The sequence below is a fragment of the Podarcis filfolensis genome (assembly GCF_964270895.1).
Source record: "Podarcis filfolensis genome assembly, chromosome: 5".
In the NCBI taxonomy this organism is placed as follows: Eukaryota; Metazoa; Chordata; class Lepidosauria; order Squamata; family Lacertidae; genus Podarcis; species Podarcis filfolensis.
In genome coordinates this window covers 19,920,130-19,935,262 of record NC_139608.1, presented here as the reverse complement: position 1 = coordinate 19,935,262, position 15,133 = coordinate 19,920,130, and the positions used below count along the sequence as shown (strand labels likewise).

Below are 15,133 nucleotides of genomic sequence, written 5' to 3'. Positions count from 1 at the left end.
AAGGTTGCCACATAAATTCTCTATAACCTGCTTTGCATATGGTTTGAACTTGTATATCTGAGCATACGTAGTGCAAAGCTCCCTTTCCTGCTGTTTGCATCTATATTTAACTGCAGGTGGGGGTGAGACAGAAAGCCCGAGCCTTCTCTTTTCTCTGCAATCTTGCCTGCCTCTCCACGTGGCTCTTTTGCATACATTTCCTCCGCCTCAGCGTGGATAGGCCAACATCTGTTATAACCTGGTTGGAGTTAATAAGACCTCTCGAATAACATGATGACTCTGTGTTTCCATACGGCACTTTAAATCAGCTCCATTAAAACCTGTTCCATTAAACTGCAGAAGTGCACTGAATTATTGAGAAAACAATGGCCCAATTTCAATCTAGTAATATTTGTGTAAATTGGTTCAGATCAGTATAATGAAGGCAATACAAGATGCTAGCTTTTTTGTGAGGGGGGAGCTTCCTCTATAGTCCACCTATCTGTATACCCTGCATAGGCTTCCCAACATTACCTGTGTTCTTCAGAGATATATGCACTATTAATATCCAAATAACTGTCGCCATCCCTACCGACCTGCTTGGATATTGAGATCTTTAGAGGGGGCTCTCTTGTAGTTAGTTAGTTAGTTAGTTAATAAAAGGGATGCGGGTGGCACTGTGATCTAAACCACTGAGCCTCTTGGGCTTCCTGATCAGAAGGTTGGCGGTTCAAATCCCCATGATGGGGTGAGCTTCCGTTGCTCAGTCCCAGCTCCTGCCAACCTAGCAGTTCAAAAGCACACCAGTGCATGTAGATAAATAGGTACCGCTGTGGCGGGAAGGTAAACAGCGTTTCTGTGTGCTCTGGTTTCTGTCACAGTGTTCTGTTGTGCCAGAAGCGGTTTAGTCATGCTGGCCACGTGACCCAGAAAGCTGTCTGTGGATAAACACTGGCTCCCTCGGCCTGAAAAGTGAGATGAGTTCCACAACCCCATAGACGCCTTTGAGTGGACGTAACTGTCCAGCGGTCCTTACCTTTACCTTACTTGGTAGATCATTATCACCATCACTTCTCTCTTTGCTCCGACCTCTCCTTTAATCCTTACTCTGGCTCCTTTTCCCAATTCCATGCAAGTTTTTCATCCTTACCTTCAAAACCCTTCATAGCTTTGCTTTCTCTCATTGGTCTGCTTGCTGACCACATGACCCGGAAAGCTATCTGTGGACAAACACCGGCTCCCTCGGCCTGAAAGCGAGATGAGACCACAACCCCATAGTCGGCTTTGACTGGACTTAACTGCCCAGGGGTCCTTTACCCTTTTTTTACCTAATTAGTTAATTAACTATCCACCTTTCACCTAAGGTCTCAGAATAGGTCACATTTCTTTTAAATGCAACATCAAAAACTGTTTAAAAATGAATTACAATCACAAAACAGGGTGTGTCCTAAAATATATATATCTCAAGTGTCAAAGATGGTTTGTAGGGAAATGTGGCAAACGATGATAAAGCATGCTCTGTGACAGCCATTAAATTGTGGAGCTCCTTCCCCATAGAGGTGTATCTAGCATCTTCTAGTGTAATTATTTTATTTATTAGATTTTTTTTTCATATAATATTTATTGGAATTTTACAAAAACATCAGTTTACAAAATACAAAAAAGAACATATGAAAAGAACAAAAAAAAGAAAACCTAAAAAAAATACATAAAAAAGAAAAAATACAAATAAAAATACAGTATACAAAAAACGAATAGGTAAAAGAGAATTAAAAACAAATCCATTTTTTATAACTTTATGCTCATTAACTTGTTTCCTTGACCTCCTCACACCTCCCCTTTTTGTATTCCCATTTAGATAATCAAATCAGCAAATCCTTACCCTCTTTCATTTATCTTAACTCTATATCTTAACATATTATAACTCTATATTTTCATCCATTATCAATTCATTTTTGCATATTCTTATTAACTTTGTTGCTAATACCCCCTATTCAATCCAATCATCATTTTAACATTCATTAATTTTACAATATTTCTGTAGATAGTCTTTAAATTTCTTCCAATCTTCTTCCACCAACTCTTCTCCCTGGTATCGGATTCTGCCAGTCATTTCCGCCAGTTCCATATAGTCCGTCACCTTCATCTGCCACTCTTCCAGGGTGGGTAAATCTTGTGTCTTCCAATACTTTGCAATCAGTATTCTTGCTGCTGTTGTTGCGTACATAAAGAAAGTTCTGTCCTTCTTTGGCACCAATTGGCCGACTATGCCCAGGAGAAAGGCCTCTGGTTTCTTCAGGAAGGTATATTTAAATACCTTTTTCATTTCATTATAGATCATCTCCCAGAAAGCCTTAATCTTTGGGCACGTCCACCAAAGGTGAAAGAATGTACCTTCATTTTCTTTACATTTCCAACATTTGTTATCAGGCAAATGATATATTTTTGCAAGCTTGACTGGTGTCATGTACCACCTATATATCATTTTCATAATATTCTCTCTTAAGGCATTATATGCCGTAAATTTCATACCGGTGGTCCACAACTGTTCCCAGTCAGCAAACATGATGTTATGACCGATATCCTGTGCCCATTTAATCATTGCAGATTTAACCGTTTCATCCTGCGTATTCCATTTTAACAGCAAGTTATACATTCTTGAAAGTATCTTAGTTTTGGGATCTAACAGTTCTGTTTCCAATTTTGATTTTTCCACCTGGAAGCCAATTTTTTGTCTAAATTATAGGCCTCTCTTATTTGATAATAATGAAGCCAGTCTCGCACTTTATCTTTTAATTTCTCAAAACTCTGCAATTTCAATTTCTCTCCTTCTTGTTCCAATATTTCCCAATATTTCGGCCATTTGGCCTCCATATTGAGCTTTTTCTGAGCCTTCGCTTCCATTGGTGACAACCACCTTGGGGTTTTATTTTCCAACAAGTCTTTCTATCTTATCCAGACATTGAACAATGCTTTCCTGACAATATGGTTTTTAAATGCTTTATGTGCTTTAACCTTGTCGTACCACAAATATGCATGCCACCCAAAAACATTATTAAAACCTTCCAAATCCAAAATGTCTGTGTTCTCAAGAAGCAGCCAGTCTTTCAACCAGCAGAATGCTGCTGATTCATAGTAAAGTTTAAGGTCTGGCAGGGCAAATCCGCCTCTTTCCTTTGCATCAGTTAATATTTTAAATTTTATTCTGGGCTTCTTGCCCTGCCAGACAAATCTAGAAATGTCTCTCTGCCACTTCTTGAAACAGTCCATCTTGTCCAAAATTTGCAATGATTGAAATAGAAATAAAATGATATATAGGTGGTACATGACACCATTTTTGGCAATACATTCATCTTTATAGCTGCAATTCGACCCAACAAGGAAAGCTTCAAATTTGACCATATTTCTAAGTCTTTTTTCACTTCTGTCCAACATTTCTCATAGTTATCTTTAAATAAATTTAAGTTCTTAGCAGTATTTATTAGATTTTATATACTGCCCTTCATCAAAAGATCTCAGAGTGGCTCACAAGATAAAAACACCAGCTAAAAGCACAAATAAACAGTTAAAACAGAAACAACAAAGCAATAACCCGCCTTCCTTGGTTGGGTTTTTTGGGGGGGTAAAGCTTCCTTTTGGTTTTTAACATTAAAAAATTGGGTAAAAGGTGTAAGTCACATTATTATGTCCTTCAAATTTTGAAGTGCTGTCCTGATAATTAGAAATTTTGGTCACATTTGGCCACCTCTGAGATGCACAATGAGCTTGAGGTGGGGAGCCTAGCAATGAAATTGCATGTGAGGAGGGGTCCATCTGAATCCTCCCTAATTGTACCAGCCCAGACTCTCTTGACTTCATGGTGTGTGTCCAAATGAAGGTGGAGAAACTGAATTCAATTTCACACATAATAAAACTGACCAATATTGGCAGAACAATCTGGTTCCTGAGGCAGACTTTAAAGATCTTGTTAAAAATAGCAAATAGGGGGCAAGATGATTGTTAATTGGCTGGGTGGGAGTTGAGGCTTTCCTCTGTAAAAATAAATAAATAACGTAACATAACCCGGATCAGCTCTGGGTCTCATACTGACTGATTGCACACATTTATACATTTGATTCCATGAATTCCTTCTTTGTTTCTGGGCTTCAAATGTGCATTTTTATTACGTGAGTAATACAGCATGGCTTGCATGTCTTAATGAGTCATCACGGATCCGACGCCATGGGTGCTCTATCACTTCAAATGCATAGTTTTTCAGTGCAGTCAACTGTCAGTTGAGATGCTGCAATTTAGTGCAACCCACGTGAAGAAGAAGAAGAAGAAGAAGAAGAAGAAGAAGAAGAAGAAGAAGAAGAAGAAGAGTTTGGATTTGATATCCCGCTTTATCACTACCCTAAGGAGTCTCAAAGCAGCTAACATTCTCCTTTCCCTTCCTCCCCCACAACAAACACTCTGCGAGGTGAGTGGGGCTGAGAGACTTCAGAGACGTTTGACTAGCTCAAGGTCACCCAGCAGCTGCATGTGGAGGAGTGGGGAAGCAAACCTGGTTCACCAGATTACGAGACTACCGCTCTTAACCACTACACCACACTGGCTCTCTTGCATTGGTTGGAAGGGTCTTTCTGGATCAGAGTGAGCAGCTGCACATTTAAAATCCCATTGAAATATAAATTCCCTCTTCAAAAGTAGTTTTATCGCAATCACCATTCCTTCCAATAGCAAACTCTGTGCTCCCATGCCATTTGCCAACAAGACTGGAGTCTGTTTCTATCAGGCCTCATCAAGAGCAGCCATTGCAGCTCTGGAACAGACACTGTGGGGAAGGCTCCCCCTTTGATTTTGGCATGATGGGAGGAGACACTTCCACCTCTTCTTGCTGCGCTGACTGCTGAAGACACACCTGATCAGGCAAGGGGCAGAGGTGGTCGTATCCCTGCCATTCCTGCCCCGCTGTCTCCTGGAACCAGGAGGGGCTTGAAGAGGGAAGCACAGCAATGACTTCTGTGCAGGGGAAGTTTCAGGTTGTGTGGGTGCACTCCATCAAATGAGGGTAAATAAGACCAGTGTGTGTGTTTGTGGTCCCACTGTTGTTTCAACTGCTCCGCCAGGCATGAACCTGCAAAACAGCTTTGTAGATGTTAGGAAAGTGTGTGTGTGTGTACACACACATCCAGTGCAGCTAAGGAGCTGCTGTAAATGTGCGCTTTTGTCAATAAATAATTATCTGTCGTTTCCCTTCTGTGGCTGGGTGTGCACAAGACATTATATAAACGATCAGATTCTATAATATTCAGAATATAAAGAACATGCATATGAATGCATATCCTAAATTATGTTAAGATCAACAAAGCATCCCAAGTTATCTCTGTGTCTTTTCAGTGCAGTTGGGATCCCTTTTGAATGGAATGTTTAATTCAATAGCAGACCACCTTGAGCAAAAAAATACTTCCAGGTCTGTGTGGCTGGAAGGCCCCTTTGTCACCATTTTTGTCTCAGTGGAAGGAAGGGAGGAAAACAAAATCTGCTGAAATGTGGTGATAAGAAAAATAAATGTATTTGGAAAGAAATCCTCTGTGTAGCTGCCTTTGTTGTTGGTTTTTTTAAAAACAACAACAGCAACAACAACAGCACCAAGGCCCTGGGAAAGCAAGAAGCACAATAGATACTTGCAACTGCAGGTGAGAACAGCAGGTTTTAACTTGTCTCTGTTAATTAACCCACACAATGATATGAATGATCATCTCTTAATTGAAGTAAAAGGGGAGGAAAGCAAAAGAAAATCAGGTTAGTGAAATAGGAAATGAAATGTTGAAAGATCACCAAATACATTTTTTGCCCCGTGAGGAAAGAATCTTTACAACACTGGTATTTTAATAAAGGTAAAGGTACCCCTGCCCGTACGGGCCAGTCTTGACAGACTCTAGGGTTGTGCGCTCATCTCACTCTAGAGGCCGGGAGCCAGCGCTGTCCGCAGACACTTCCGGGTCACGTGGCCAGCGTGACAAGCTGCATCTGGCGAGCCAGCGCAGCACACAGAAACGCCGTTTACCTTCCCGCTGGTAAGCAGTCCCTATTTATCTACTTGCACCCGGGGGTGCTTTCGAACTGCTGGGTTGGCAGGCGCTGGGACCGAACGACGGCAACGCACCCCGCCGCGGGGATTTGAACCACCGAGCATGCGATCGGCAAGTCCTAGGCGCTGAGGTTTTACCCACAGCGCCGCCCGCGTCCCGTGTTTTAATACTTGAGACCAAATGCTTATTAGTACAGTTCTACTTCTTTTAAGGAAAGGCTTCATTCTAATTATATCAGTTGCCATACCAACAATGAAAGGTGGCTGTAGCGTTTTAGAAATGACTCTTATAAAAAGAGCCGTGCATCTCCTAAAATGCTGTCTGCTCACATTTGCTCCCAAAAGATACAGCTATTTATTTTTGGTCCTCCTTACAAATGTATTAAGGAAGTGGGGGGGGGACCCTTGACGTTGAAGAATGAAAGTAGTGAACAATCCTTTGTGGTAGTTTTTGTTTATTTTAGCAAGCACTGTGATGATTTCTCTTCTGGGGTCCATCCAGACACATCTAAATATATTCAGATAAGCAGCTTTTTATACTGTTTGAATGCCTCCCCCTGTGCATGAGCTGTAGAATTTGCATTCAGGGAAGTTATTACAGAATACGCTCAACATTTCTGACATATCTGTAACTTTTCTTGTATAACAAAATTTCAAGCGACATTTGCAGGCCCTTCTAAATGGCTGTCAATTATATAGGCAAAGTCTCAGGCATGAAATGATCAGGAGGCTTAATACTGCTGATGCAATATTTTTCAATGAATTAAGGGAGATGGCATATTGTAATGTTCTGTGACCCGAGGAATCCCTTATATTTATCAATTAGCTCAACACATGATTCACAAATCACACAAAGTCAAAACCCATGACCTCTGGCCATGCCATTTGAAATAAGGACCCATCTGTCTGTAATGAGGTTATTATCTGACCCCTCATTCTGTTGAATAGATGACATAAAAGAAACTACAATGCAGCCATTATGTCACTCTCTGAGCCATCTTCCATCGCAACTGTGGCAACAGTCTTGTTTACCAGTTGAATTTTCACTGACCTCTGCCTTCACAGATATACACATTTTGCTTTGGATCACAGAGCGGAAAACACATTGTGGATATCAATCAGAAGAGCGACAACACTCATATTCAATTTACCTCTCCTCTCTATAGATCTCTTTTTTGTCCTTCAGTGTATATTTCTCTTTGGCCAGAACAACAGCTGTGCAGTTTGGAAACCCTTGAGTATTATATCTTAATGCATTATTCCATAGGCACTTAACGGACACCTGTAATAAGCAATTACATTCTATCACAGTCTTTTTAATAACTTTGGTGTTTGTCATGCTGGGGTATACAAAGCAATTTCAATACCTAAATAGAAAAACTGTATAATACAGTCTATGCCATGCACAATAATAAATAGTTGGATGTTGTCATTTCTCCAGAATGCATTCCTTCCTATTGCATTCAGCACAAACTTTCTCTTCAGGTGCTAAATTTATACCTCCCTGGGTTTCTAGGAGTAAATTGACATTTATGCATCCCTCTTCTCTAGGAGAGAATGCATATACATCTTCTCTTTCAACAAATCTGGGAGACTTAACCTGTACTTTCCTTTCTTCCAAGAGGGAAGGAAGAAAAAAGCCATAACATTTGATAGCAGACTCATAGTAAGCTTTCTCCACAATACGTGTAATACATTTCAGCCAATCTTTGTAAATTATAAGAGGCAAAGAAAGATTGTGCTGGATCTGGAAGCTGGCAAAGTTAGAGCCTGATGGGCTGCAGGCAAAAGGTGATGCTCTGTTGCATATAGGAAGTTCCTACCTGAATCACTGTCCCCTCCACTCCTGAGATCCTAGGGGTAACAAGGGCCAGGTAGGAACCCAGGCAATTGGTGCAAGAGGAATGTTTTGGTCCTAAGACATCTTAAGGTTACAAGTGGTGGTGAGATCTGCTGTGGGGTCCTTTTCCTCTGAGAAGAGCCCGTCCTGGCTAGGTGATACCTTGATCCCCACAAATCCCAAACTCCTGATGACAAGGCAAGTGCAGATAGTGTTTTATGGGTTTTCTCCAACATCCATTTTGTGATGATAATGCCTTCTACATGACTTTCTCCCTTGGGCAAACTGGGCAAGTCCTGTTTCCTCCCTTCAGAACAGGATATCCACACAGTTATGTTTCCAAGGGCGGTATCCAACGCACTTGATCTATTAGTGCAAGGATTTGTCTTTGTGCAATGGAAATTTACTTCTTCTTCTGCATAAACATTGCACCCCCCCACACACAAATCTGCTACAGAGGGTTGGGGGAAGCCCCCAAATAGATGTAGTGGGTGGACAGGGAGAGCCAGAGAGGAGAGAGAGTTTTGTTCAGCAACGCTAAATCCTTTTGCTAACAAAACCAGTTCCTTAGCGCTTCATTGGATTCAACCCCAAATGCATAGCTTTAAAAGCCATCCTTAGCGTTTCCATTTGACATGTTGCAAGCAAATTTTTCATCTCCATGTCACGGTTCATACAGCAATTAGTCCATCAATTTGAAAATGTTTCCTTATCAGTGTTTCTCTGCGGGGATGTGTGTGAATCTTATTCCAGAATGCTTTTGTGAATTAGATAGGAAATTGCTGTTTTGCAAAGATGAGTTAAAGCTTTTGTGCTAGTGGAAAATATTGACAGATGAATGCTGTAATAGAATATGTCAATATTTTTTATTGGTTCATCTTGACAGAGTCAACATTACTGTACACTGTGTCAAAAAGAAAGGGATGTTTGTGTGCATGCTATAAAGTACAAGCAATCAAAGTACTATTATTCACAGTGCAATGGAACAAAATACAGAATAATTGATATAAATGGCACTTGAAAGTAACAGAGCTTTACCTCAAAAATAACATGGTTTTTACCACCTGCTTATCTATGACAGCTGTTGCTTAAGACATGCCTGAACTTGCCTGCCTCTGTCTCGTTAGTAGATGCATTTAATTAAGCTGAAAGAGCCTCAGTGCCTGGCCAGGCTAGTTGGCAATGAGGGCAAAATTGATGGGAGATGAACAGTTAACAGCAGGAGATACAAGGGGGAAAGAAATAAAAAAGCAATAGTGGAAGGAAAGGATATTGCTGCCGTATATTATATGTGACATTTACTGTCTTGTCTAAAAAATCACATTCTTCAGATGATGTGCTGCTATGTTACTTCATTGCTTGACTTTTTTTTAAGCGAAGCTTTTGGGGCCTTCCAACCTGATTTGTAATCCCCCCTTTTTCCCCCAAACCCTCATTATGTTGGTTATTTTAATTGTATGATTACCTTGTGTGTTTCAGTCTGGCTACTTAGCTAGAAAGGCGCCTCCGTATTCATGTAAATGGAGGGGTCCTGGCTCATGCAGGGTATTTAAGATTCTGCTGTGGTTTCCATAAGCCACAGACAGTGGGTTATTTTTCACAGGGAGGCAGTACATCCTCCTCTGGGGGGTTTTGTGGACAGGCTATATAAAATGATAACACAATGAATGGGGCATCTGCCATACCCTATCAACTGCTTAAATCAGCTGCTTTCAGACAGAAATCCAATACCGTAGTGTGTTTCAAATAGACTTGCAGGTTTGAGATCGAACAAGGGTTTTTGGCGAGTTGGTATTTAAATACACGCCTTCGCTTCATCGGGGGAACAAGGCAGAGAAGGGGTTTTGAATCTCTCTGCCTAATCTGCCTCACAGGATTGTTGTTAAGATAAGGGGGGTGGGATCTTGTTTGTCTGCATGAGCTTCTCTGAAGAAGGGTAGGGCAAAAATGTAATAAAACAAAAAATACAGGTTGAACTACGGAGCTCAAAGTGTGGGCTTTGATGATGCTGTTTCTCCATCTGACATAATGCAGAGAGTTGTTCTGAGTATAAAACACCTTTCCTAGTAAATACAAGGTGTCATTCTGGGCCACAGGAGAAGGAGCGGGTCACTGAAGCTGTGCTGTGGTTGGCTCCGTGCTTGCCCCTGATTTTTTAAAAACATTGGGGGGCGTTGCCTCCCCATGTTGTTGTCTTCATGACCCCATGGACCAGAGCACACCAGGCGCTCCTGTCTTCCTCTGCCTCCTGCAGTTTGGTCAAACTCATGTTAGTAGCTTCGAGAGCACTGTCCAACCATCTCGTCCTCTCTTGTCCCCTTCTCCTTGTGCCCTCAATCTTTCCCAACCTCAGGGTCTTTTCCAGGAAGTCTTCTCTTCTCATGGCCAAAGTATTGGAGCCTCAGCTTCAGGATCTGTCCTTCCAGTGAGCACTCAGGGTTGATTTCCTTCAGGATGGATAGGTTTGATCTTCTTGCAGTCCAAGAGTCTCCTCCAGCACCATAAAATTATAGCCCCCAAAATATGAGGGGACAAAAGGATCGGGCCCCCAGCTGAGCCAAGATCAGGAACTTAGGCCTAGTGCTATTTTTGTGGGGAAAGAGGTGCCAGAACTCACCATGAACACCACCCTTGTTCCCTTAAAATTGCAATGGTGCCCACCTGAGAGGTGCCAGAACTGAGTTCTGGCAGGTTCCAGCTGAAAAAAAGCCCTGCTAGGCCAGTGTATCTCCGACTTACATTGGCATAACCCAGCTGGAGCTGGGAATCTCCCAACTCAGCCTGAGGTCTGCTGGATCCTAACTCTGCTACCCCCAGTGGATCTATCCTTAAGACGGTGCCCTTAATCAAACTTGATAGCTTCAGGATGGAGGTAGTGAAGAGAAAGGATTGTTGACTTTTAAAGCCATGATGAGGCAGGAAGAGTGGTTCCCTCGTCTTTTTTATTTGAGATGAATTCCTCGATGCATTTTCTCACTAAGTATCTCAAACGCCCAACCAGCTGCTTCTGCATCTCTTAAATTCTCTAACTGTAATTAAGAGATGCTTGAGATCTCCACATCATAGTCTTTTTTTCAATGTTTTTAAATCTTGAATAGTTGAGAGTTTTTCATTAAGAGCAATTTTATTAATCAAGTGAATTTGGCTTAACCAATTAAGTAATTAGCACACTAAACTCTATTACAGAATCTGAATATGGGTAAAGCGAAGTAGAGGATACTTCACAAACATCAGCTGTTTCCTCCCGTTATTGGCCAATTCAGGAAAATTTGGTCACAGACTGTTGTGGGTGCAGTTTAAATGTGGGAGGGGGGTTATTAGTTTGTTTTGTTCTTGTTTTTATTGTGTGTTTTTATTCTGTATTTTTATGCTGTGAACCGCTCTGAGATCTTTGCATGAAGAACGGTATACAAATCTAATATATACAATAAATAAATATATATGGGGGGGGTGAGGCTTCCTTTATTTCTAGCAAACTTGTGAAGTTTTCACCTCATCACCCAAGGCAAAAGCAACTCCACCCAAGAAAACTACCAAATAAATAGAGGGGCAGGAACACAACATCATCGCCAATTCATCCCAGGCATTCCTTCTGTGGGGAGGTGGGTTTTGGAAGGATAGTCTAAAATGACAGCCTCCCAGACTGATAGGAGTAAGCCGATCATCCTGAGTAATCTCTCCTAAAGAGGATTGCAGAGATCGTGCTGAGCTTACACACATCACAGCATAAGGCTTTGTGCTTCTGTGCTGCCCACCTATTGCTGGTTTTGGTGCCTTTAGGATCTGTGAGCTTTTGCTGAAAGGCTCGTGTCATAGGACATAGAATGGGGCCAAGAGTACCCCTCTTGGCAACTTCTCCACATGTAAAATGAGACACAGACACTCATTGGAAGGAAGGCTAGTCAGCGTCTGCCAAGCTTCAGTTCATGAGCATTAAAAGAAAAATATCTCAAAAGCATACAGTAATTACACCAAATAACTAAATGTCCACATTATAAATATCTATAATATACATACATTAGTATTTTGCTTTGTGGAGAAGCTGTTATGCTCATCATCATTCATGTTGTATTTATTCTTCATAAATCCCATTAGAGGATTCTACATCCTTCCTGTATGTTTTCTCCACCATCACTATCATTCTTCATCAGCTCATGAAAAAAGAAATTGCATTCAAAAGTTGCCAAATGGTGAGCGGGGGGAAGTGCAAAATGTTGGTGGTTTTTCATGGGTTTTGTGTTGCTTACTTTCAAGCTGGCCAAAATTGTTTTTTAAGTCTATTTTCTTTCATTCTACAAGTTCTCCTTCTGATGGTCTACTTACAATATCACCTTGTCGGATTTTGTGCATAGAATGCTGTTTTATATTGCATTATATTGTAATGGGTTATATTTTAATTGCTGACAAATTTTCTCTTTTACTGCTTGTAACCCACCATGGGATCACAGTAGTAGAGAAGGTCAGGGTGTGTCTAATAAGTAAATAAATAAACCTTGCAATTAACATAGATGTTGCATTTGATAGCAGCCACTGTTCCCAAGTGGTTTGGAAACACATCTTACATTGGATTATGTCCACCATTCAGGGCTAAGGGAGCAATCCCATGGCAAGATCTGCAAGGATGCGTGGATTGGGATCTAGCAGGTCTCTGGATGAGTCAGGAGGTTCTTGGTGCAACCGGGTTATTCCACCTTAATTCCACCATTCTCAGTCCAGCTGAAGCTATGACAGATCTTAAGCCAGCATTAGCCCTGAAAAAGAGGTGTTCTTGTGCATGGTACACACAGGACCAGAAAGGTGGGGGGACTTGAGCCTAAGACCATTCAGCTTGGCCATGTGCCCTGGCTAGCAAAGTTAAGGTAGCAAAAAAGAGCAGTGTAACAGACACTATTTTAAAGGCTTGTTTCCCCTTTGCAAGGCTTAGGTTGGCTTAGCCACCAGTAGCCCCGATGCTGAACAGAGCTTGGATTTGGTGTACTTTTGCACCAGCCTATCTTATACTGGCTCACTGTTGGTCAGCTCCAATAGTAATTATTATGAAACTGAGTCAATTGGTTAGAGCATGGTGCTGACAACACCAAGGTTGCAGGTTCGATCGCCATATAGGACAGCGCATATTCCTGCATTGCAGAGAGTTGGACTACATGATCTTCAGGGTCCCTTCCAACTTTAAAATTCTATGATTCTTTGATCTGTAAATTATTGTGTCTGTTGCAAACTGAATATATATTTATCTAGTCAACCGGAGGAGTAGTTTGTTTGTTTTTTAAGATTTTTTTTTAAAGGTACCCCTGCCCGTACGGGCCAGTCGTGTCCGACTCTAGAGTTGTGCGCCCATCTCACTTAAGAGGCTGGGGGCCAGCGCTGTCCGGAGACACTTCCGGGTCACGTGGCCAGCGTGACGAAGCTGCTCTGGCGAGCCAGCGCAGCACACGGAAACGCCGTTTACCTTCCCGCTATAAAGCGGTACCTATTTATCTACTTGCACTTACGGGTGCTTTCGAACTGCTAGGTGGGCAGGAGCTGGGACCGAACGATGGGAGCTCGCCCCGCCGCGGGGATTCGAACCGCCGACCATGTGATCGGCAAGCCCTAGGCGCTGAGGTTTTACCCACAGCGCCACCCGCGTCCCCAACTGGAGGAGTAGTTGAAATTACCCATTATTGCAACATATATACTTCCTTTGCTGGCTCCCTAGTGCTTCTTCTATTCATTAGAGTTTTGAATTGGGGTGGGCGGATGATAGACAGTATGTTCCTATTATCATATTATTGGGGTGGAGGTGTTTCCACCCACAGGGCTTCTGTGGAAGATTTTTATTTATTTATTAAAATCACACCCGTCCGTTTCTCCCAAAGGAACCCAGGACAGCAAACAAGTGATAAAATGATGAAAAGATTTAAAGATCAAACATCTTTAAAACGTCTAAAGATGCTTCTGAATTTTCCCAGCAGCAAAAAACCAGGAGGCATAATTGTTTTGTTTTAAGCCGGTTTTGGTGGATGCATTTGCTGGCATCCGTTTTGTGAGTGACCAGAGAACACAATTTTTAAATATGTAGCAAATAATGGAATGTTTAGTCATCCATGACAGTTGATTCATTTTGCTTAACAAGATCGAAACTGGGTTTATGGATGCAACATTTATTTTCATTTGGTTTCTTTAAAAAAAACCTGCCATTCTCTTTGGGGGTGAGGAACTATTTCGCTCACCATTTGTGATCTGCACCCTCCCTGAGTGTTTCTGCCTGACTCAGTTGTGTCCTTGAAGTGTGATAATGCCTCGTGGTTGCCTGAATGGGAGGTTAGAGAGAGGTGCGTGTTGTGCATGAGTTTAAAAACGTAACAATTGCTTGTTTGGGATGCAGCCTACTGTACAAAGTCAATATAATAAATAATAAATAATAAATAATTTTTATTTATACCCCGCCCTTCCCAGTTCAGAAAACCAGGCTCAGGGCGGCTAACAACAAATTTAAAACACTTAATTGATGCAACAAAAAACAGCATAAAATACCATATAAAACGTGAATTAACAATAAATTCAGAATTCAAAAATCAATTTAGGGGGGAAAGCCATCCAATAAACATTAGGTGATCACCAGGGCTAGCTGGCTAAATTAGTCCTATTTGGGCCAGTGAGGAGACCAGGGGAGAATTAGCTGTGGGATCCCAGAGCGGGTAATCTTCATAAAACGGGGAAGGGGAGGGAAGGAAGGGGAATAAAAGATCAGGCTAAGTTCAAATTGAAAGCCAGGTGGAATAGCTCTGTCTTACAGGCCCTGCGGAAGGAAGTTAAATCCTGCAGGGCCCTGGTCAAGCCATTGTTTTGTCCCCTTTTGCATCTGGCCCTGCCCACTACTGAGGTGTGGCCCCCAGCAGTTATGTCTCTCATTCTGGCAAACTAAGCAGTGGCTGTGTGCAAAATGGTTCTAAAATAGGTCAGTCTGAGCTGTTGAACTCAGATCATGCTTGTTGACTTCCCATAGGCCATTGTGAGAAAGCTTGTTCTCCTTCATAGAAAGCACGCATTGCGGTGGGGTCTGACAGCCCCCCCCCCTCTGTTGCTGGGTGGGATCGTATAGATGACCATAGCAGTGATTGGGCTGTTTGAGTTACTGGGGAAATTTTGATGTTGCCAGTTTGTGGGATGGAGCAAGGGTTTTATATACTGAGCACGCAGCATTGAGCGTTCTCTTTTGCTGCGTGCACCGGATCACCCGCCCTAATTTAGGGCTTTTG

The 15,133-nt window shown here is 41.9% G+C and overlaps 1 protein-coding gene across 3 annotated transcripts in view; it reads left to right on the top strand.

The window, feature by feature from the left end:
• LOC310762364 (schwannomin-interacting protein 1) overlaps positions 1 to 15,133 on the top strand; it is a 388,732-nt gene that overhangs the window by 101,516 nt on the left and 272,083 nt on the right. The window lies entirely within an intron of this gene.